The sequence below is a fragment of the Oryx dammah genome, unplaced genomic scaffold (assembly GCF_014754425.2).
Source record: "Oryx dammah isolate SB20612 unplaced genomic scaffold, SCBI_Odam_1.1 HiC_scaffold_13, whole genome shotgun sequence".
Lineage (NCBI taxonomy): Eukaryota > Metazoa > Chordata > Mammalia > Artiodactyla > Bovidae > Oryx > Oryx dammah.
The window spans coordinates 50,144,566-50,167,035 of NW_024070197.1; the positions used below are offsets into that span (position 1 = coordinate 50,144,566).

The 22,470-nt window shown below is 48.8% G+C and overlaps 1 protein-coding gene across 4 annotated transcripts in view; it reads left to right on the forward strand.

Annotated features, from left to right (window-relative positions):
- Window positions 1-4,402: 4,402 nt before the first annotated feature.
- The window catches only part of ANKRD11 (ankyrin repeat domain 11), a 118,081-nt gene continuing 100,013 nt past the window's right edge, over window positions 4,403-22,470 (forward strand). For 3 of the 4 annotated variants that reach the window (XM_040253663.1, XM_040253666.1, XM_040253662.1), the window contains exon 1: window positions 4,404-4,424. The gene's annotated coding sequence lies outside the window, so the exon portion shown is untranslated. Of the gene's footprint in view, window positions 4,425-22,470 lie in introns of all 4 variants that reach the window. The other variant, XM_040253665.1, reaches the window with a different exon arrangement.

Below are 22,470 nucleotides of genomic sequence, written 5' to 3' on the forward strand. Positions count from 1 at the left end.
ACTTGTAGGACTACAAGAAAAGTATTGGGTGGAGAGTTTTAAAAATTGGGGGGTGTTCTGATGGCCCCAAGTTCAGGGGCCACAGGAATATCTGAATCCTGCTTTCTGCCGCAGTTCCTCCTCCTCTTGAGGTTTGGGGGACAATATAACACAAAGCTTGGAGAACGAAATGGCAACCCACTCCAGTACACTTGCCTGGAAAATCCCATGGTTGGACACAACTGAGCAACACAGAGCTATGGTAACTGGAAAGTGAAACGTGTAATAATTTACTGTGAAATGAACCTGGGTTCCAGATTCTAATGCTGAGAATGCTAGCAAGCTGGGGTCAAGCACAGGGCTGAGGCTGGGCCAGTTGGGCCCAAACCCAGATGCCAGTTCTTAACACAGGGCCCCAGGGAAAAAGAACAAGGGACGTGCCAGGCTGTGGGCCTGCTCTGACCACTTTGCAATGGAGGGAGGAGTTCCACTGGGCACAGCAGCCCGCCAGTCTCCCAGGCCACACATGGCATGGGGTGTGGGTGGCTGGTGAGTGTGGAGAGGTGATCGGCGCCTTCACTCAGGGAAGAGCCGGGTAGGATGCATCATTTCTTCTCTGGGAGGGCACCCGGCATCACTGGGGGAGTCATGGACTGGCTTGTGCCTGGCCAAGTATGAGCTCCACTGGGTTCCAGAGACACAGGAACATGAGTGCCTTTGGCAGGAACCTGGTTTTGTTCGTGGCTCAGTACACAGTTCCCAGGTCAGCTCCTGGCAAATATAGGCCTGAATAAGTGTTTGCAAGGTGAACCTAGGAGCTTTGGGTGGGGGGTGGACAGGGAGGTATGGGCTCTGGTGCATATACTCAGACAGCAGCATGCGAGATGGCCAAGCACAGGTGCTGCTGGGGCCAGGCCTTCCTGACTGGGCTTGGGGATGTTCTGGGCTTCTCCCAGAGCTTCTGGGCCAGAACCTTGAGGTGAGCCCAGGTAACTGCTGAAGGAAAGCAGACTTCACAGGCAAGGACTGGAGAACTGCCCTTTAGGGATCAAGGTCAGGAATTTGTAGATCTGATGTTTTGCTTGGCTGCACAGTGTTTGACAAATTGTTGAACTCTTATTGAAATGTTCTCTTCTTGAAATGTCCAATCAAAATTTATTTTCCAATAAAAAACTAGAAGATGTGACAATGCTGGCTCTGGCAGGCCCCTTCCAACCCCCTAGCCCAGCAGGCGGTTGGCTCCTGACCCCTGTCCCACCACCCTGCCACTGTCCACCTTCTCTAGGTCCCCGTCACTCTTCCTGTGTCTCTTTTCTCTGGAACCACTGCGACAGCTTTCCTGCTAGCCCCCTGTCAAGTGCGCACTGTTTTGGCAGTTGCTGCCTCTGAGCCCTTCACTGCAGGTGCTACTTGCAGGCTGAGATCCAGCCCTGTGCCTGGAGGCCTCCAGGGGTCTGGCCACCTCTCTGCTGCTGTCCCTCTAGTATTCCATGAGGAGGCCCAAGCATCTCAGAGTTAGCTGTATAAAACTAAATTCCCAGTTTTGTGACCCAGACCTATTCCTCCCCATCTTTCCAGCCAATGTTGACTGCATCCCAGACCTGCCTCTTTCTCTCACAGCTCACAAAATCATGCCTACTCTATCTTCAAAACACACGCCAGATGCCACTGTCTCACCAGTCTGGACATCACTGCCACATCCTCCATGCTCCCATCATCTCCAGAGTGACCCTTTCAACAGTGGGTCCCCTCACCTTCCTGAAACTCTCTGTGGTTTAGTTTTCATTCAGAGTGAAATTCCAACTCTGAATTGGGACTTTTAGCAGCCACTTCCCTCATCTCATTTGCTCCAGATTTGCTCTGTGGTTGCTGAGGCTCCTTCCTGTGAGTCCTGGGGTGCTCTTCCCCAATCCACATGCCTTGCTTCCTTTGTGATTCAGCTCAAAGGTGATCTAATCTGAGCCCCCCACTACCCCATATTTAATACAGGCCTTAGAATTGTGCTGGTCTTCCCTTGTGGCTCATAAGGTAAAGAACCTATCTGCAATGAAGGCAAACACAGGTTTGATCCCTGGGTCGGGAAGATCTCTTGGAGAAGGGCAAGGCAACCCACTCCATTATTCTTGCCTGGAGAATCCCATGGACAGAGGAGCCTGGTGGGCTACAGTCCATGGGGTCGCAAAGAGTCGGACACAGCTGAGGGACTAACATTCATTTTTTCACTTTTAGAATTGTTCCAGGCACACAGTAGGCACTCAAAAGCCCTCAGTGTGCTTTGAATAAATGAGTGCTGTCCCTCCAGCCACCAGGCCTCTCTCTCCCCATGGACATGGGTTAGGACCACCCTTTGCCCAGGGTGGTCCAACAGAAATGGAATGCAGCCAGGATGTTATTTAAAATTCCCAAGCGGCTACAATTAAAAAGAAAAAAGAAGATTTAATTAACTTTAACACTATATTTTAATGCAATTGTCCCAAACACTATCATTTTCCCATGTAATAGGGCTTGTAGGCTGCAGTCCATGGGGTCGCTAGGAGTCGGACACGACTGAGCGACTTCACTTTCACTTTTCATTTTCATGCATTGGAGAAGGAAATGGCAACCCACTCCAGTGTTCTTGCCTTGAGAATCCCAGGGACGGGGGAGCCTGGTGGGCTGCTGTCTATGGGGTCGCGGAGTTGGACACGACTGAAGCGACTTAGCAGCAGCAGCAGGGCTTCCCCGGTGGTTCAAAGAATCTGCCTGTAATGCAGATGTGGGTTCTATCCCTAGGTTGGGAAGATCCCTTGGAGCAGGGCATGGCATGGCAACTCACTGCAGTATTCTTGCTTGGAGAATCCCATGGACTGAGGAGCCTGGTGGGCTACGGTCCATAGGGTTGCCAGGGGTGAGTGACTAAGCACACACAACACTTGTAAAAAATACAAAGATTGACTTTTTTACATTTTACATTCTTTTCTTCACACCACACCTTCGAAACCCGATATTTTATATTCACAGCACATGTCAACCTGGACTTGCCACATTTCTAGTGCTTGTCACATGTGGCTAGAAGCCACCTTACTGGATGTTCTCCACCACATCTTACTCCTACTTCTTCTTCAGCCTTCTGGCAGCACCTTAAGTGTCAAGCCACTGCTCAGAGTAGACCTGATATTCACTCAGTATTCCTTCATAACTCCCTATACTTCTCTTTCAAAGCACTTATCACAGCCTGTAATTAGGTACTTGTATTCAACGAACGTGTCTTCCCTCCGTGGTGAGAAACCACATGCTGGTAGACAGAGCCGCTGTTACAGTTCGCTTCCAGTGCCTGATTTAGTGCCTGGCTGGTAACAGACACTCAGTAAACATTTGTGAATTAATGTGTTCAAAGGTTTCATTCTTTCCTTTTCTCTGCACTTCTTTTCGCTACTGTATATTTTTATCCATATCTTCTGTGGAACTTCACTTTGTTTTTGCTTTAGTATGTTCTCAGATTACTTCTAGGCAAACTGCCTCCTTATTCATATTTCCTAATTTTAATCCCCTATTTGGTGGAAGTCACTGTTCTTCTTTTTGGCCCCGCCGCGCGGCTTGAAGGATCTTCGTTCCCTTTAAAAAAGCAGATCTGAGAGGCGACTCGGTCGGTGGACGGTGGTCAAGCGTCCCTGCGCCAGCGGCAGGTGCAACAAGAGCAGAATGGTCTGGATGTGAGCTGACAGAGCACCAACCACCCCCACCCGGTCCTGAACTCGCGGGCGCGCCTCCCTACCAGTGGGCGGCCCGCGACACCGCGCCTTCTAGCGCCTTCCGCCCAGACCCACTCCCGACCGTTCCCTGCGCCGCTTCCGGCACTTGGAAAGGCCAATCGTCATGTTCGAGGCCAAAAGACCCGCCCCCTGTGGGAAACACGTAGCCAATCCAGCTTCTCGCTACCTCGGCGATTCTTGCGCCTGGACGCACGACCTTGTCCAATCCGACCCCGGACGTCCCTCTGGTCCCGCCCCAGCCCGTCCTAGAAACTGTCAATCTCTCCGTCTCCCTTGGCCCCATGCGCACTTCCTCACCGACGCCGTGACGTAAGCATCCCTGTGCCCGAACTCGGCGGACCAATGGTGGTGGCGGATACGGCGGGCCAATGGGAGGTAACGTCTCATGCTGCCGGCGCCGCCGCAGCCGCCGCCGGGTCCCGGAGCCAGAGGCCGCCCGAGCCGGAGCGCGATGGAGCGAGGGCCCCAAGCGGGGAGGCGCCGCCGAGCGCGCGGCCCGACGCCCCCTCAGTGAGAGCCAGACTGCCGCGGCGCCGCCCGAGGGCGGGCTCGTCTCCGCCCGCCTCGCCGGCGCTCGGAGCCCGCGCCGCCTTCCCGCTCGGGCCGCGGGCCGGTGACGGGCCGGGGCTGCATGGCCTCGCCCGCGCGCCGCCGCTGAGCCGCGGGCCAGAGCCGGAGCCGGAGCCGGAGCCGGTGAGAGCCGCGGCCGCGCGGGGCTCGGGGCGGGCGTGGGGCGGCCTCGCGGCCTGCAGGCCTTGCGCGCCGGGAGGAGCAGCGCGGCGGGCTCCTGCGGGCCTGGGGTCCAGGGTCTGGGGCAGTGGTGACGGCGCTCTGGGTCTCCGGGCGGACTTGGGGGGGGGGATTCAGGTGGGCCTGTGGGGGGCAGCCGGGCGGGTCGACGGTGGTCTTCGGGCGGACTTGGGGGCTGGGGTCCGACGAGGGGCTCCAGGCTGACCTGAGGGGCAGGCGAGGGCTAGGGTGGGCTCGGGGTGGGCCTGGAGGGCCCAGAGGGCCGACGAGGGGCTCTTGGTGGGCCTGGAGCCTTGGTAGGGGAGGCTACAGGAGTCCCGGGCAGCCTTGAGGGGCAGAGGATGGACTGTGGGCGGGCAGGGGCCGACAGGGGTCTTCAGGGGTTCTGAGGAGCCGACAGGGGTTCGAGGCAGGCCTGACGGGGGGGGGGCGTAGGCTGCTGAGGGTGGGCTTTGGGTGAGCCTACGAAGCCCGAGGGGCCGACGGGGCGCTTCGGCTGGGCCTGGGGATCTGGGGGTCCCGGGGCAGCGCGAGAGGCAGATGGGGGGCGGTTGGGCGTTCCAGGCGGGCCTGGGGGGCCCAGGCAACCTTGAAAGGCCGGCCCGGAGCTGCGGAGGGCCCCGGGCACCTGGAGAGCGGGGCGCCGACCTCTGACCCGCGGGAGGGGCGCATTCGCGGTGTGGGCTGTAGTTGTTATTCCCAGCGTCCCTATTATTATCGCTGTTTTGAAATGGGAGCAGGCGGCTTCGGGCTCCAAGCCGGAGGGGGCGGGAGAGCCGGGGCCCTGGAGGGAGAGGGGGCGCTGGGGCCGCGGGAGGCGCGTGGGCCCGCGGAGGGGCAGGAATGCGGGGCAGCGGCGCGGGGGTGTTTCGGGGGGAGGGTAGGCGGGACTGGGGGCGGGTGGGAGGGAAGCGGCGGCGGCGGCTGCACCAGCAGCAGCCCTTGGCCTCAAGGAACAATGTGAGACGTTGCCTGAAATGTTAATTTCCGTTCCTCATTTCATCATCCCCTGGCAGGGCGGTAGCTGTGAGAGCGTGTGTGTGTGTGTGTGTGTGTGTATGAGTGTGAGTGTGTACGTAGGGTTGGCCCTGCCACATGGTTTCAGTCCCCTCTCAAAGAGGGATTGTGTTGAGTCTTGTATCTCTGGCGTTTTGCGGGGAGTCTTAATTTTTCTTGGGGGCTGCTCTTTTCCCGGTGTCCTGTCAAGCTTTTCTGCTTCTGTTGTGTTTCCTATCCCAACTTCCGAAGAGTTTTGGAAGAGGCTTTTGGAAGATTAAGCTGGCCTAAGAGGGCTCCGTGCTCTCAGAACCATTTTCTTTCTAGCAGTTCAGATGGAGCAGGCTTAGGTTTCGTGGTTTCTATAGGCTTTGAGAAGCTTTATATTCGTTTGCAAGAATTTCTCCATAGTCACATTTCAGTCTTTCTTATATGGTGAGAGGGTCTTCTGAAGTGACTTGCGCAATATCCTTCACATTCCTTCTCCACTGAGGAGTGAGAGTGTATGCAGTTGTTGAATTGCAAAACTTAGACTATTCTGATCCTTTGGTGGTGGTGGGGTGGTGGTGATGAAATGCTGTTAGCCAAAAGATGTAAGATGATTCTGCTTGTGGAAAAAGTGCCATTGAAACAGTTACTATTTTTGGTTCCTGCAGACCCAGTCAATGGCATAACTTGGATAGTTCTAAATCAGAGACCCTGAGACTGCATTTGCTCTCTGTAGGACCCTGATTGCTCTTCCTCAGTGTTGCCATCCTGGAGGACCTGAGTTCTGTTTGTGTCTTTTGAGGATGATTGCACAAGTACTCTGGTATTACTTTGAAACTGTCGTTAGAGAAGAAAAAGGGAACACATCTTGCTCAACCTAGATTGTGACCCTTGGTCCCCCGCCCTCCATTCAGCTGTTGTCCGCCCTCTGTGGTGTCACGCTCAGGAGCAGGCTCGCCTTTGATAGGCTGGCTCTCTGGACAGAGGAAACAAAGACCAAGTTGCTGTGACATTTTCCTCTGTTCTTTGTGCGTGCCTCCTGAGTTAGTTAGTTAAGCTGCCCAAAGATAGTGCCAAATTTGACCCAGATTTGGAACTTGGAAAAGGTCTTTTTCTTCTAAGTTTGTTTTTTTTTTTTTTTTTTGGTGGGAAAATGTGCATAACAAGATTTACCAGAAGTTTGTTTTTAAAGGTGTCATGTAATCGTGAATTCCTCCTTTGCAGTTGTACCTCTGGGTTGCTACTGTTGGATGTTTTTCTCTGGGTGTGCTGCGGGCCCGGCCGTGATAATCACACCGCGCAGCAGGCCTTTCATCTCTCCAAACCAGATGGGCTGCTTGGGACCAGTGGCTGTCATCTCAGCTTTAATTACAGTGTTGATACAGTGACAAGTAGAACTTTCTGCACATAGAGTTAAAGAAACTATGCTATTTGTATTGAAGAGTATTTGTCAAGATGCTTTGTGATCCTTGAGTTTTTAAGTACATTTGACATAGTAAGGTTCCATTTCATCCAGTATGAGAGAGGAGTTACTTTGCATAGGGTGGCACTGAGCCCATCATCAATTAAATAACATAAACAGTAAATGCCAGTTCAGGGCATGATCGTCATTTGTTGCCAAAATAAGTGTTTTGATCTGTCCATTATCCTGTGGAAGTCCCTTCATGTCTCAAATGAAAGTGTAATGGATGAACTTCCCTTAATAGCAAGACACTCGCGAGTTGATAGGTGAGACTGAAGCTGCACTGCTTGTCTGGCCACGCACCGGGTCAGTTCACTATTGTTGTTCAGTCAGTGCTCTGTGGGGATCGGGCTCGGCCATTTGGTAAACTTAACGCAAAAAATAAGTGAACGCAAATAACTGAAAGTTAAACTGTCTTGAAGTGTTTTCATATGTGTTCTCTTAATTTGAATTTCAAATGGAATTTCTTTGCAGTTCAACTTTTCCAGTTTTATCTTAAAGCTATACAGAAAAAAAAAAAAGGTCAATCCCTGGCACCTGGAATGCAGGCAGTTAGAAAGCCTTTTTAAAAAGGCTTAGGAAAGGATCCACTTTAACACCTACTTTGTTAATTCTGATAGAGATGTTTCTATTCCAAGTGGTTATGTTGTTGTTGTTTGATGGATGTTATTCTTGATATCTTTTAAGCCAGAGTCAGGCTCAGCTGTGTACATAAATGTATGTTTTTGTTAGCATTCTTCTGTGCTTTTCTTAACTCCCATTCTTCCCTCTCCATATTTAAAATTTTCTTCAAATTCAACTTTGGACCAAATAGTTTTCTTTTTTTAAATATGATTGTGCTGGGTCTTCATTGCTACGTGGACTTTTTCCCCAGTTGCAGTTCGAGAGCTTCCCATCGCATTGGCTTCTCTTGTTGTGGAGCACTGACGTTAGGTGCCCAGGCTTCAGCAGTTGCGGCGTGTGGGCTCAGTAGTTGTGGTGCAGGGGCTTAGTTGCTCCTTGGCTCTTGGGATCTCTCTGGACCGAAAATGACATGTCTCCTGCATTGGCAGGCCGATTTTTTACCACGGAGCCACCAGGGAAGCCCAAATAGTGTTTTATTTATTTAGTGTTTTATGTATATGCTAGAACTACAAGCATTTTTAAGAAAAGTGTCCCAGATGATGATTAATCAGTCTAACCCTGATTGTGTGAGCCCCCCCCCCCCCCCCACACACACTTCACTCAGGTCTTTTCAACTCCTGATGCTTTGGCTCCATTGGCCTTTCATTTCTTAGGTGACCCTCTGCCTGGACCAGGGTCTTGCTGAGTATCCATTATTGTCTCCTTTGCAAGTCTTCCCTACTTGCCCCCACCCCAAAACCTCTAAGATAACCCCTGCTCAGCCTTTGAGTCTTAGTTAAATATGCTTCCTCATAGAGTCTTCTTATAACCCCACCTTGTAAGCCATGTAGAACTTGACACAGTTGATCAGATGTAATTGGTTTGTATGTGCCCTGTGATAGCAGGGCTGTAAGCTTAATAAAGGTAGGCATGGTCTCTTTGTCATCCAAGTTACAGGCTAGAAATGACCATAGTCATAGAATTGGCTCAAGAAGTATTTGTTGAATTGTTCAAAGACTGTGTATGGAAGTATTTGAGTAATTTTAAAAGGACAAACTTAGGATTATGAACATTTATTTGACTGACTAGAAATTATGCTATGTACATTTTAGCTGTTTTCCCATTTGTTATCATTACAAGTTTACCTTTACAATTTAGAGGAAGGTGTGGGGCATGGCTTTTACAGTTGGCACAAAACAAGAGACAAAGGAAAATGTCCGTAATTGAGGCGGGTTCTCTTTGTGGAAGAAGAAGAATGTTCTCTGTGAAAGCAGTTTTGGTAGGACTGCTGTGTTGGGGCCACAGTCAGGCTGGCCAGGTGTCCTTTGCTGCTGGTGCTGCTCATGTGTCGTGTCAACAGTGGTTTAGTGTCATAGTGGAGTCCCTTGAAAAGTTTAGCATTTTTTGATTTAGTTTTTAACTTCCTGAGCAGTTGTAATAAAAAAGGCCAAAGCAATATAAATTCTCCAGAATGGAGGCAGCCCCCTTTACGTTTATCCCTTATCCCCCTGCTCAGTTTTGCTATTTTAATGAAGGAAAAAAAAAATCTCTTCGGGGAGAAATTCACGAAACTAGGGTTGTGTGTGGTTTATGTTTTCTAAAGTTTAAAAAATGAACCTGTTATGTACTTGGGAAAAAGTTGTTATTGAAAACCCTAATTATGGACATAATTTGGGTGATAAAGACTTGAGTTCTTGGTTTAGATAACAGTAGGTTTAGGTTTGTGTGGTTTTAACATTTTAGGTGAAGGGGATTGGTTGTTTTTGAAACTAAAGACATCATTCTAGAACTTGAGAAAACCATCAGTTCCAACTATGATCCTTTGAGTAAACAGTTAAGGGGGTTTTCAGTGTAAAAATACAAGAAATCTGGCTTATTAATATAGCTCAGATATTTCAAGGGCTGAAATGACTGAAAATCCTGTTGCAGGGTATGGCTTCTTGGAAGCCCACCCCAGCCAGGATCGAGGTGAGCGGTGCAGTCTGAGTTACAGAGTGCTTGCTGGCTGGGCGAGACCCGCATGTCCAGTCCTGCCCTTGGCATCTGTGCAGTGAATTATTTATTATCCTGAAAATCTGTAGGTGTTCTTTTTCCACTTGTAAAGAAACCAGTGTGCACCTCATCATGACATAATGTTGGCCTTTTCTCAACTAAAAACATTTTTGATCAGTTAGATTGAAAAAAGTGTTTTTTTGGTCAAGGTTAACTAAAATTCATAAAATCCTTCCTTCTCCAGCCACTTGTTCAACTAAAAAAGGTGACCTTTAAGAAGGGCTGGGATTGAAATTTAATTTGTAAATGCCTAATAACTTTCTGATATCAGAGATTATTTTTCATCTAAAATACAGCAAGTAGATTGTTCTCAGCTCGTCAGTAGAGAGTGTCCCATCCTCTTCCCCTTCCAGTGGTTGTCTTCAGACCCAGAATGCGAATGTGCTGGAATAATGAACGTTTCTAAATAATGAGAGCATTGCGGGAAGGTGCTTGGTTCATAAGGTTTGGGCTAAAGTTACAGTGTTTTTGTGTTTTTCTTTTTTACTTCATTCATATCCAGCAAAGTAAAACTTTCATTTAATTCAGGGTGAAAATGTAGACTTGAAGATATTATGGCTATAATTGTGTAAACTTACCTAAAACAGAGCATGAGAAATGCAGTGGAGAACCTTATTACTCTTAAGAAATTAAGCCTTGCTAGTGTGCTTCTAAATGTGGTTTTACATCCTGTAAAACAGGAAGTAAGAATAAAAACTCAACAAAACCCCAAGACACCACTCTTGAAGGAATTAACTAAAAAAAAAAAAAATTACTAAAACGCCTGACTAATTAAAGGATGTGCAGAACATTTTATAAGAAATCTTACCCTTTTGGATGCTTACAGAGGAGAACGGCCAGCCTTAGGGGTTGGGGTTGGAAACTGTAGCCCTCAAGGTGATTATGTTTTCAAGGAATTTCTAGACTTTGTGAATACATTCTTTGCCAGAGTTGTATGATTGGCTCCTAATATATTTAACTCTAGCTTACCTACATAGATACTTCCATTATCTTGAGAAGAGTCCATCTAGAATTTGAAGTTTTTGAGTTTAGAGGTTAATATATGAAATATTCTTAAACTCAGAATGTTTTCTTATGGGGAAAATTTTCCCCTAATACTTGGGAAAGGTGATCTTTGAAGTGTCTTATCATTTAGTATGAAACTTAGAAAAGTAACATGTGCTTTCACTCATATCCTGAGTGATTTCAGCAGCTATGACCTTAATGAGGTACGTGTGAACTTTGTTTTTCTTTGGTAAAGTGATTAGATCTGATTCTGCTGAATCTGGGTTCTCATCAGATGACTGACTTTTTAAAGAGTATATTTAAGCAATAACTAACTTTAAAAAAAAGTTATTTAATGGCACAGTGAAATTTTAGAAAGTTGGGGAGAAAATCTCTTATAATTTAACCCATAGCATCTCCTTTTTCTTGATGTTTTTCTTCTAAGCCTCCAAGTCTGTTGGCTGGAGGGAGGTGGGACCCGGAAGGGAGGTGAGGGGCTGGGTTTGACTCAGGCAGCTCTGAAGGGTGGGGGAAACATGGTCTAAGGGTTTGGAGAAGCGCTTGTGAGTTTTCCGTTTCAGTGCTGTCACTGCTTATTTTCTGTGACTGTAACAAATGACCAGGGCTGGTTTCTTCTGCCAGTTCCAGGGAGACTTCATTTCCTTGCCTCTTCATCTTTTGGAGGCTCTTCACATGGGCCCTTCCTCCATCTTTAAAGCTGGCAACCTTGCATCTCTCTGACCTTATTCCAAAGTCACGTCCTCCTTTGACTCTCTTCTGCCTCCGTCTTCGACTTTTAAAGACCCCTGTGATTATGTTGGGCTCACCAGAATCATCCATGGTAGTCAGTCCCCTGTCTACTGATTACTAGCCTGAGCTGTCTAGAGGTGCCAGGGATCAGGGTGTGGACCTCTTTGGGGGAGTCACTCTGCTGACCACACTAGGTTTGGCGTCCTTAGATGCTGACCTTACAGGTGAGGTTGGGTCAGGTCAGTGTGCATTAGGCTCTGGCACTTGGCCTCGGTTCATCGGAGCTCTCTTGATTCCTGGAAGACACAGTACCATTGGTCAGCTAGTGTAGTTTGGGATTGACAGGGTATGGTGGAAATGCACATTCTGTATAAAGTACTGTTTTATTTTAAATTTTTATTTAAACATTTTAATTTCATTAAAAAAATTAAATGTCATATTATTTTTTTGGCTGCGTCACTTGGCATGCAGTATTTTAGTTTCCTGACCAGGGATCCAATGTGTGCCCCCTTGCAGTGAAAGCGTGGTCTTAACCACTGGACTGTTGGGAAGTCTCAAGGTTTTGTTTTAAATAAACTTTCTTTCTTGGAATAATTTTAGATATATAGAAAAATTGCAAAAATAATAGAGAGTTCCATTATATTCTTTATTCAGGTCCTCTATTATTAATATCTTACATAGCAACGTTAAGGTTGGCAAAGCTAAGAAGTTAGCATTGATATGTTATGCTGTTAATTCAACCCCTGATGCGTTTAGATTTCACTCACTTCCCACTAATGTCCTTTTCCTTCTCCAGGATCCCACGTGGCATTTAGTTGCAGGTCTCCTTAGTCTCCTCCTGTCTGGAACAGGTTTCCAGGCTTTCCTTGTTTTTTATGACCTTGGCAGTTGTGAAGAGTACAGTCTTTGTTTTTTTTGTCGCCGTAACCATTCACCCATTTGGCACTGTGTAAAGCCACTGTGTATCGGCAGTTGTGTAGCTGACTTCTGTTTTTTCTGAATGTGGCCTGCTGTGTATTGGGAGGATAGTTGGGAACTGGGGTGAGTACACGTCTTAGGGAGGGGCCTCTGAGACTGGACAGACAGCTTTCCCCACGTTCCACTGATGTAGTCAGATGTTCATTTGGTTACTCACTGTGTGCAGGACTGCGTGGTGGATGCAGGGAGAGGAAGGAGGATGTGGGGCCGAAGCTGCCCGCAGGGGCCAGGGCACTGTGAGCTCTGGGAGGTGTGCTGGAGGAAGCCCTCTGGTGCGCAGAGCAGGGGCAGTAGCAGAGTCAGAAGGCTCTGGACAAAGGCGGGCAGGACGGGTGGTAACGTGAGGACGGCCCGGAGCCCAGGCAGGAGCCGGTAGCGGCTGAAGCCAGGAAAGCAGAGTGCGGTCTGAGTGTGCGTTCCAGGGACGAGGGCCCTGCTGATGGGGATGGGGAGGCGGAGACCACACGTGGAGTGGGTGGTGTCAGAGAGGCTAGAGGAACACCAGTGCATGGTGGGCAGAAGGCTTGGCGGTGAGCGCCCTGCGCCTGGATCTGGGGCCGGGAGAAGGCAGCATCTAGGGCTCGGGCGGAGGGAGAGTGGCCAGGTGGCCACTACTCATGAGAGGCCCTGCCTCATCTTCTGGCTGTTCTTGTCCCCCTGCTGTCCTTTGCTTTGGGATGAATATCAGGTTTAAGAAGGTCTCAGTGGAAGAGACACTGTTAGGGAAAGTGGGAACACCATTTTATGGGGAAAAGTATGTGATGATGACCAGGAAGAGATAGATGACGGGGTTGAGATTTTGCTGTAGGAATGATGCCTGAGTTCACATACATGGCAGAGATGATGTCCTGGGAAAGTGACTGAGGAATGAAGTGTGTCTGCTGGATCCTGGCTGGAGGCCGCTCAGGGGACAGGGAGGGCCTCCCATCATAAAGCGGTCCTCAGAGTGTCCAGGGAATCTTGAAAGTGGGCTGTGTGGGCAGGATAGTGTTTCCTGACAAGTGTTGATGTACATACTTGAGGGTTGATTGAGAGGGATGACGAGTTTTATGGAAGGTGCCCTGCCTGTGGAGCTGTGACAGACCCGGGTGCCCCGTCTCTGGTGCTTGCCCCACTGCAGGGAGGATGGGCCACTCCCCGGGAGCCTGCGAGTGGCTTGAACACCTCTTTTGACCCCTATGTTCAACTGCAGGCCCAGCAGAGTAGCTTTGGGTCCAAGTGGTAGGAGCTGGAGAAGCAGCCTACGGTGGAGGTGGTGGATGTATCCAGAGGAGAAGGACCGCCCTATCTTAGGCTTCTACTGGATGCTGTCTGCTTTGTGTCTCTCATAGTTCTGCGCACATGTTATGCACATAGGATTAGATGCTTAGCCAGTGTTTGCCCAGGAGATCGATGTTAAAAGGCTCTCGGCTGAGAAAGGAGTGGCACCTGGCAGGAGAGCCTCAGTGTCTGCTTGGAGCTCGTGTGCTTTGAGGCTGCGTGGGGGCCTGCTTGCGTGAGTAGGCACGGTTGCTTGGCTTCACGCCATCAGAACAGAGCCTCTGCCCTGCTCTGTCACAGCACGCTGGTCATGTGCCGTGTCACACGGACTTCGTCCTTTGGTCTGGCCGTGGGCGGGGCAGCAGTGACACTCAGGGTGTCTGGCTGCTGGCCTTCAGTGGGGGATGGCCTCTGTAGGCTGTACTGTTTCTGGCAGGGCCCTGAATAGCTCGCAGTCTCATCGCGGATGCAGAAGTGGACGTTTTGGGCCGCTCAGCTGCGAGGTGCTTGGCTTTGTGTTCATTCTCACTCACGCTCTCCCTGCTCTGCCAGGTCCCCGTTGTCACCAGCCCTCCATGACAGTGGAACATCTCACCTCTGCAGGCTGACAGCTGCAGGGAGGGACACTGGAGGGAGAGAGCTCGTCTTCATCTTTGCTTCTGAACTAACTGTAGTGATGATGGCTGCGCAGCAGCACAGGAGTGGGGCTGCGGTGGGCAGGGGCTCAGGCAGCTGGTGCCCTCTGGCCTTTTCTCGCCCTCCCTGAGGCAGGCTTGGCACTATTTCTTTGTTTATCCAGGGCTGCTTTTGAGGATTGGGCTTTCAGCGAAGAGGGTTCTGTAAAAATAACAACAACAAAAAAAAAAAAACAAAAACGCAGACAGGAAAGGAATATCCTGTGATTTTAAGATGTAAATGTCCTTGGAGACTCGAGGCCACACAAGCTGTTGCAGCCTTGGTGTCACTGCAGCTGCACACCATGCTAATGACTTGCTCTACTGACACCTGTAAGTTGGTATTTGTTAAACCTCATTTATAAAAGCTCCTAAACGGGCAAAGGCTACTTGGTTTCCAAGTGTTTGCAAGTGGGGCTGAAGTCCATGTCTGGGCTGTTGGTTTTAAGCTAAGGAAGCAGTCTGTGCTCCCCCCCAACCCCGTCCACAGACTCTGTTCTTACTGAGCTACTTGGAGGCTGAAGTCCTCACAGCAGCAAATACCAGCTGCAGGGGTGCCAGGTGTCTGTGCTAAGGGGCCAAGCTTCACGAGCTTGGAAGTGGCAACTTCTGTCCTCTCAGTGGAGGCTGGAAGTGGGTTGTGGGCTTCTAAAGGAGGCGAAGAGATTTGTAGCAAACAGGTTAATGTTGACGAGTTTATTTCCTGTGTGGCCTGGCATCTGGGTAGTGACCTGAGAGCTGGCTAGGACCCATGTCCTTACCGAAAGCTGAGGTGCCTTCTAAACTTCTCATGTACATGACTGTTGTTAGTGGCTACATTCCCTAAACTAGCTTTACTGCTGAAAATACAACTAGTCACCTGTAAGATTTAGAGCTGAGTCACACAGGTGAGACTCTGCCCGCGAGACGTTTCCCCCTTGAATTAAATGAATTTCCAATTTGACTTGGAAACCTAGCCTGTAGTTCAGAGAAGTAAGCCCTCATTGTTGATAGTTGATGTTGTCTAGTGAGTGGATTCTCTAGGTATTGTCCCTGCATCAGAGGGGAGAAAAGGTTGTCCTGGCCCTTGTAGGGAGAGCACACCAGATTCCTTGCCCAGAGGCTCCCTGTGCTGTGTGGGCGAGGTGGTGCTGGCTGGTTTCATCCCCAGGGGCCTATTTTGCAAATGTTACAGGCTGATTAAGTAATGAAAACTACTCTTCGGGGATGTAAAATGTAAAAGTCAAGTTAATTCTAGATGTTAGCAAATTTATGTTAATAATTTGGTTTAATTTTAAAAGAAAACTATTACCAAAGTGGAAAGAAAATGTATGGAATTGGGAGAAAATACTTGTAAACAATGTATTTGATAGGGAGTTAATATCCAAAATATAGAAAGAGCTCATACAACTCAATAGCAAAAAACCAAATAATGCAATTTAAAAAATGGCCGAGGGACTTGAGTAAAGATTGTCCCAAAGAAGGTTTATGAACGACCAACAGGTACATGAAAGATGCTGAGCATCACGAATCATCAGGGAAGTGCAGATCAGAATGGCAGTGAGCTGTGACCTCACACCTGTCAGAGTGGGCTGTTACCAGCAAGACAGCTAGCAAGAGTGGTGGGGACGGAGACTGGCACAGCCGTGGAAACAGCGGCGGCTCCTCACAACATGCAAACTGGATCGTTGCGTGAGCCGCAGCCCACACCTGAGTGCTCACTTGGAGAGCGCGGGGCGCCACGGTGGGAAGACATAGGCACTGCCACAGCCACTGAAGCAGTGCTGCTGATAGCTGAGAGAGAGCCGAAGAGGTAGGCCAGTAAGGGAGGCGCAGCGCAGATACCCAGTGGACCACCACTCAGCCATAAGAATGAGGCGAGCCTGCCATCTGCAGCAACACGGAGAGGCCTTGAGGGTAGTATGTAAGTGAAATCAGTCAGAGAAAGACAAGACGCTGTGTGAGCTCCCTTACGTGTGGAGTCTGAAACAAAACAGAACACCAAAGTCATAGAAAAGAGGCAGAAGGAGGGGAGAGGGGAGCTCGAGGAAGGTGGTCAAGAGGTACAGACCCAGCTGTAAGACAGCTGAGTTCTGGGTGTGGTGTGCCACACCCAGGAGAGGAAGGCCTGAGAGTCTTCAGGGAAAGGAGAGGGCATTTTCCTTTTCTTTTGTTTGTTTGTGTCTAATGAGAAGATGGATATCAGCTGAAACTGGTGTAATCATTTCACAGTGTCTGTTAATCAGACCATCATGCTGTACACCTTCAATTTATATAGTAATCTAAGTTATTTTTCAGTAAAATGAAAAAAATACCGAAGTTGACTCTAAGATCTAGTTGTGGGCCTGCCGACTGCCCGCCTGGGGACCGCTCTGCGCCTGTCCTTGTTAGTATATCTGTACCTGTATTTGCTTAAAAAGATAACAAGGTAAACAGTTTATAAGTTGAGGTTATACAGAAGCAAGTATTAAGTGCTGATGAATCTAGGAAGTTGGCTGCTTTAAATAGCCTTCAGTTTCATTAAAAGTCACTTTGAGTACCAGGATATTTTTTATATCAGGTCGTATTTGTTTTATGCAGGAACAAACCTGCCTTCTAGTGACCCTACACTTTCCCGAGGTCAGTTATCTGACACTGAAACCCTCAAGGACTGAGTCTCCAGGGACTGAACGTTGCGTGGGGGACACATGGGGAGCAGGAGATGGGAGTCCGTGCCAGTGGTGGGATGTTTACCTGCTTGGGATCGTTGATGTTGGTGCCCAGGTGTGTCACTGTGAGATGTCTCAGTTTAGGTGCGGTAAGCTTTCCAGATCACCTCGTCCTGGAGAACTTCAGAATAATCAAGGCTTCGTTCTGCTGAGGGGTGGTGCTTTGAGGTTAGCGTTATAGTGAGGGTTTTTCATTACTTATCTAGAATTGTTGATGACAAAGGTAGAAAGCAGCTGCTGGTTGGTGGCTGACTTTACCAGGAGTGGGTGCGTGTGAGCACCACTCTGCAGCAGCCCGCGGTGGAGCGGGCGTGAGGCTGGGAGCAGCGCCACCAGTGCGTGCCTGTCCCCCCGCTGGGGTGCTGCCCGTTGGGGCAGGACGTCCAGGTTGCCTCCACTGGCAGCCAGGCCCCGAGAACTTGTGGGGAAGGTTCACATGTGGGCTAAAGGCATCAGGTTGGTTAAGGGTGCAGGGCCTTTATTTTTTACTGAGGTGTTTGGAATAGGATGTCTTATTTTTAGACAGATTTGAGGGATTTCAAAATAAAAACCAACTCCAACGCTTTGGTTTTACTTACCCTCCAGTTCTTGTCTATCCCTCTCTCTTTTGCAGTCAGTGTCCATTAGGGTGTTTGTTCACACGTGCCCTCCAGTTTTGTCAGACATGACTGTAAAGGTAAGGTCCGTGAGGCTTGGGGACTGCCAACCCAGAGGGCCCCGTGTGTGCTACTCCCCAGAACCCACGTCCAGGCTGGGTGGGCAAGCACCCCGTCACTGCTGCTGTGCCCTGTCCGTGGTGTCCCGATGGAGACTGTTCCTGTAGAGGTGGGCACACAACCAGCACTCCCCACAGTAAGCCATTCCCTCTTCCCTTGGTTTCTCTCGAAGCCAGAAGAAAACACACCAAAAAACAAATATAAGGTCTGATTTTTCAGATTTAAAATTTATCAGTCATGGGACATGTTTTCCCATGGAGCACAGCTAATAATATTCAAAGATACATTGTCACCAGTGCTCTGACAGCACGTGGGTGAAAGAAGAGAAATGCAGGTTGGAGAGAGAAGGGAATTCTAGCTCTGTCCCCACAGTCTCCCACATCCTGGGAAGCCAGTCAGTCCAGGCCCTCACCATTGAGAAAGCTTAATGCTTCTTACTCGTGGGTGAGAACTTTGTGTTTGGTGTGTGGGCTCAGGGAAGATGTAGTAGAAGCAGGCTCATTAGGAAGGGGGGCCCTCGTCTTAGGTGCCTTGACACTGACCCGTGCTCTCTGGAAGCAGCTTAGAAAGCTCTTGCCTGCTGTGTTGGTTTTGCCTTTCACGTGTTCATTTTTAGGTGGAGTCCTCTCTAGGCACTCTTCGGTGTAGAGGTGGGGCTGTTATCTGGGTCTATATGTTCTTAAACTTTCTCATCCTTTGTTGTTGTTGTTCAGTTGCTGAGTTGTATCCAGCTCTTCCTGATCCCATGGACTGCAGCATGCTAGGCTTCCCTGTCCTTCACTGTCTCCTGGAGTTTGCTCAAATACATGTCCATTGAGTTGGTGATGCCATCCAACCATCTCATCCTCTGTTGCCCCCTTCTCTTCCTGCCCCCAATGTTTCCCACCATCAGTGTCTTTTCCAGTGAGTCAGCTCTTTGCATCAGGTGGCCAAAGTATTCTCATCCTTTGGTTATAAAAAAAATTTTATTGTGATAAGACTTCCCTGGTGGCTCAGATGGTAAAGCGTCGGTCTACAGTGCGGGAGACCCAGGTTCGATCCCTGGGTTGGGAAGATCCTCTGGAGAAGGAAATGGCAACCCACTCCAAGTACTCTTGCCTGGAAAATCCCATGGACAGAGGAGCATGGTAGGTTACAGTCCATGGGGTCGCAAAGAGTTGGACCCAACTGAGCCACTTCACTTATTGTGATAAAATAATATAAAATTGACCATTTTAACCACTTCAAAATGTCCAATTCAGTGGCATTAAGTACATCAACAGTGTCATTTGACCATTACTACTGTTTTGGAACTCCTTCACCTCTGCTCAGGGAGACTGTCCCAGCTTCCCTTCCCCTATCTCTATGAACCTGACTTGTCTAGAGGGCCCTGGACGTGGATTCTGCATACGTAGGCCTTTGTGCCTGGCTTCTTCTCCTTAGCATGATGTTTGCATGGCTTATCCCTGTTGTGGCGTCATTTCCTCCCTTGTAAAGGCTGTGTTGTATGTATAGAGCACATTTTGTTTCTCCGTTTCTCTGTTGATGGTTAGGTTTGCATGTTTTGGCTGTTCTGAATAGTACTGCTGTGAGCATGGGTGTACAAATCCTGGGTCAGGTTCCTGCTTTCAGTTGTTTGGGTGCACACCCGGAAGTGGGATTGGTGGATCACACGGTGGCTCTGTGTCTGACTTTGGAGGAACTGCCAGAGTGTTTTCCACAGCAGCTGCACCAGTAACACTCTTCTTTTTTTTTTAAGAAGCCCTTTTTTTAAAAGGAGGACAGAATGGTAAAATAAACATCCTGTGTGTATCATTTAGATTTAACAGTTAGCATTTTGCCATATTTGCTTAATTATTATGTTGTTGAAGTATTTTAAAGCAAACTACAGGTCCATAAAAACTTCATGTAGGCCAGTTGCTCACACAATCACATTACCTTTGTCATACTTAATAAACAATAATTCCCTATCATCTGATATCCAGTTTAATGAGTACTTTTAGTTGATTTTGTAAGTACCTATTATTAAGTTCAGCAAACTTGAGTGGAAAAAAAAAAGTTTTAAATTTTTCCTTCAATTAAAAATTTTTATTTATTTGTTTGGTAGCACTGGGCTGTAGTTGAAGCATGTAGGATCTAGTTCCCTGACCAGGGATTGAACCCAGGCCCCCTGCATTGGGAGCACAGAATCTTAGCCTCTGGACCACTAGGGAGTCCATTTCTCTAATTTTTTAGGATGAAAATTTTCAGAAATATACAGAGTCAGGAAGAGTACAGTGATTGCCCATGTGCTACCATCTGGATTCAACTCTTGTTAATAGTTTGCCCTGTTTGCATTGTCTGTGGGGTGTGTACACTGCCTGGCAATTTGGAAACAAGAGGTAGACCTTCTGACATCTCACCCTCACCAATATCTTGAGCTGTTTAGTGCTATGGGCTACAGCACAGCTTGCGAGGCCCCTACTTAGGTCCTGGCTGACTCCAAGCCGTGTTTACACCTTTCCTTTAGGGTCTTTAGCATCAGGCACCCTGTTTGTTTCTTACTCCTGAAGCCAGATCATTCACCCGTAGATGGAAGAACATCCTTGAGTTGTCTAGCTCTGGGGTCTGACTTCTTGTTCCTCTGTCCTGTGTTTCCTGTTAACTGGACGTTTGGTTGAAAGTCTGGGTTAGAGTTGGGTTAAACATTTTTACCTTTTTGGGTAAAATTTTTGGTTCAAAATATTCAAGTACTGACAAAAGGTCACCCACTGGTGACTTCTAGGTTGCACAAGGACTTGTGTGTCATTCTAGTAGAAAGACCTCATGGTCCCACCTTAGCCAGGTGGTGAAACCCAGTGTCACCGATGCCGTGCTTGGCATTGCCTGTGAGCTGTGCTGATGGTTTTTAGAATTTTTATTTATTTATTTCTGGCTGCACTGGGTGTCTGTTGCTGCGCGTGGGCTTTCTTCAGCTGTGGCAAGCAGGAGCTGCTCTCTAGTTAAGGTGCACAGGCTTCTCATTGTGGTGGCTTCTATTGCTGTGGATCACGGATCCTAGGAGCTTGGGCTTCAGTGGTTGTGACCCGTGGGCTTAGTTGCCCCGTGGCATGTAGGGATCTTCCTGGACCAGGAATTGAACCTGTGTCCCCTGCACTGGCAGGTGGACTCCCAACCCCTGGAACTCCAAGGAAGTCCTGTGCTGATGTGTAACCTGTGTTAGTGACCACAGGCATTGAGGGAGTCTTGCTTGGGTCCTGGTTTGGAGGGAGAGGACAGAAGAGCTTTAAAAGAAATGTTTTGAACTACGTGTCAGTTACACCTCAATTAAAATGTTTTGAGGACACATGGACATTTAAATATGAACCAGGTGTCAGGTGGTACTGGTGAGTCATTGTTAATTTGCTCAGGTTTAAGAGTGGTTTCTTGGTGGGGGAGGCCACGGAGGCTGCTCATGGGTGGACTTTCACCCGTTTGGCCAGCTGTGTGTGGTCCCGGGTGCCGGCCTGTGCACCCCTGTGTGTGTATGTCTCTGCCCAGAGGGTACGCTGCAGTGCTCAGTGTGTCTGGTCCCCACTCAGCACTTCTGATGCCTCAGAGAGCCAAATGTCTCTGGACTTGAGGTCTGCTCCGCTGTGAGCACAGCGAGGAGTGCTTCCAGGGGACACTTCCAGGGTGCGCGCCAGGCTATCCGAGGGGACATGGAAGTAACCCCAGCAGTTGGACAGGCGTGTGTGTGTGGGCCTTGCTGGCCTAGGGCTTTCAGATCAAATAGAAAGCAAAAATGCCTCTGCTTTGGACTGTTAAGAGTTGTGGTGATGGGGTAGATCACCCCTGCTGTGATGGCCAAAGCTGTACTGTCTTGTCTTCCCACAGTTTTTTTTTTTTTTCCACTTTAGTCTTTATGCTCGAGTTTCTGTTGAAAACAAGGTTTTCTCTGTGGGCTGGCACAGGAAGCCTTGGTTCCTGTCCCCCAGTGCTGAGCTCCAGGGTGCTTCCTTCACATCCCTTGGGTGGCCTCGTGCCTGTAAGTGTGAGTTTGTACAGATAGATGCTTTTCTATACTTTGTTTTTTTTTTTTCCCACTTATTCTTTGAGTTTGTTCTGTGTTAATACCTGTGGAGCTGCTTCATGTTTTCCATCTTGGTAACGTATATGTGGCACAGCTTACCTAACTTGCCTGTTCCTGATGGACATTTTCTTGTTTCCAGCATCTCGCTGTGACAGAATGACAGCTTTGTGCATCCTTCTGGTATGAGTGTCAGCTGTGGGTTCCGTTCCTAGGATTGTGAGGTCAGGGCTTTGCTGAGACCGTGTTGGCTCACAGCCCACCGGTGGGATCTGAGTGCTTTTGATTTGTTTTAAAAGCAGCACAGTTCTGACCTTTGAGAGGTTTGTCAGGGTAGCCAGGCTTTCTGAATAGGTGAAAGCTTCTGTACATTGAGGGACTGGTATTTGGTGGGTGTTTGTATTTTAGAGATTTCTCTTTAGAAAAGGCTGAAAAAGTCATTGGTTAGAGAGTTAATCTTACTAAAATTTGTCATGGTTTTAGTTTGTAGCTAATGCTGGCAGCATCCGCACGTTTATTAGATCGTGAAGGTCCTTTTGGCATAACCATGGTGAGTGCCAGCCCCTCCAGACTCAGTTACCTTCAGACCGGCGTGTGGGTCAGGAGGGGAGGGGATGGCATCTCGCAGGCTATCTTTCTTCTCTTTGGGTTGGAGAGTTTCCAGACATAACTGGAAACTGGTCTGGGGAAGGAATACCAGTCAAGGTGCAGGGGTGGTGGGCCTTGTGTTGGTCGTGGGGTCAGTTGCTGGCCCGGGCCTTTTCTCTGGCCTGTGTGAGGACGGCAGTGATCACAGTGCTGTTGGCAGGCGA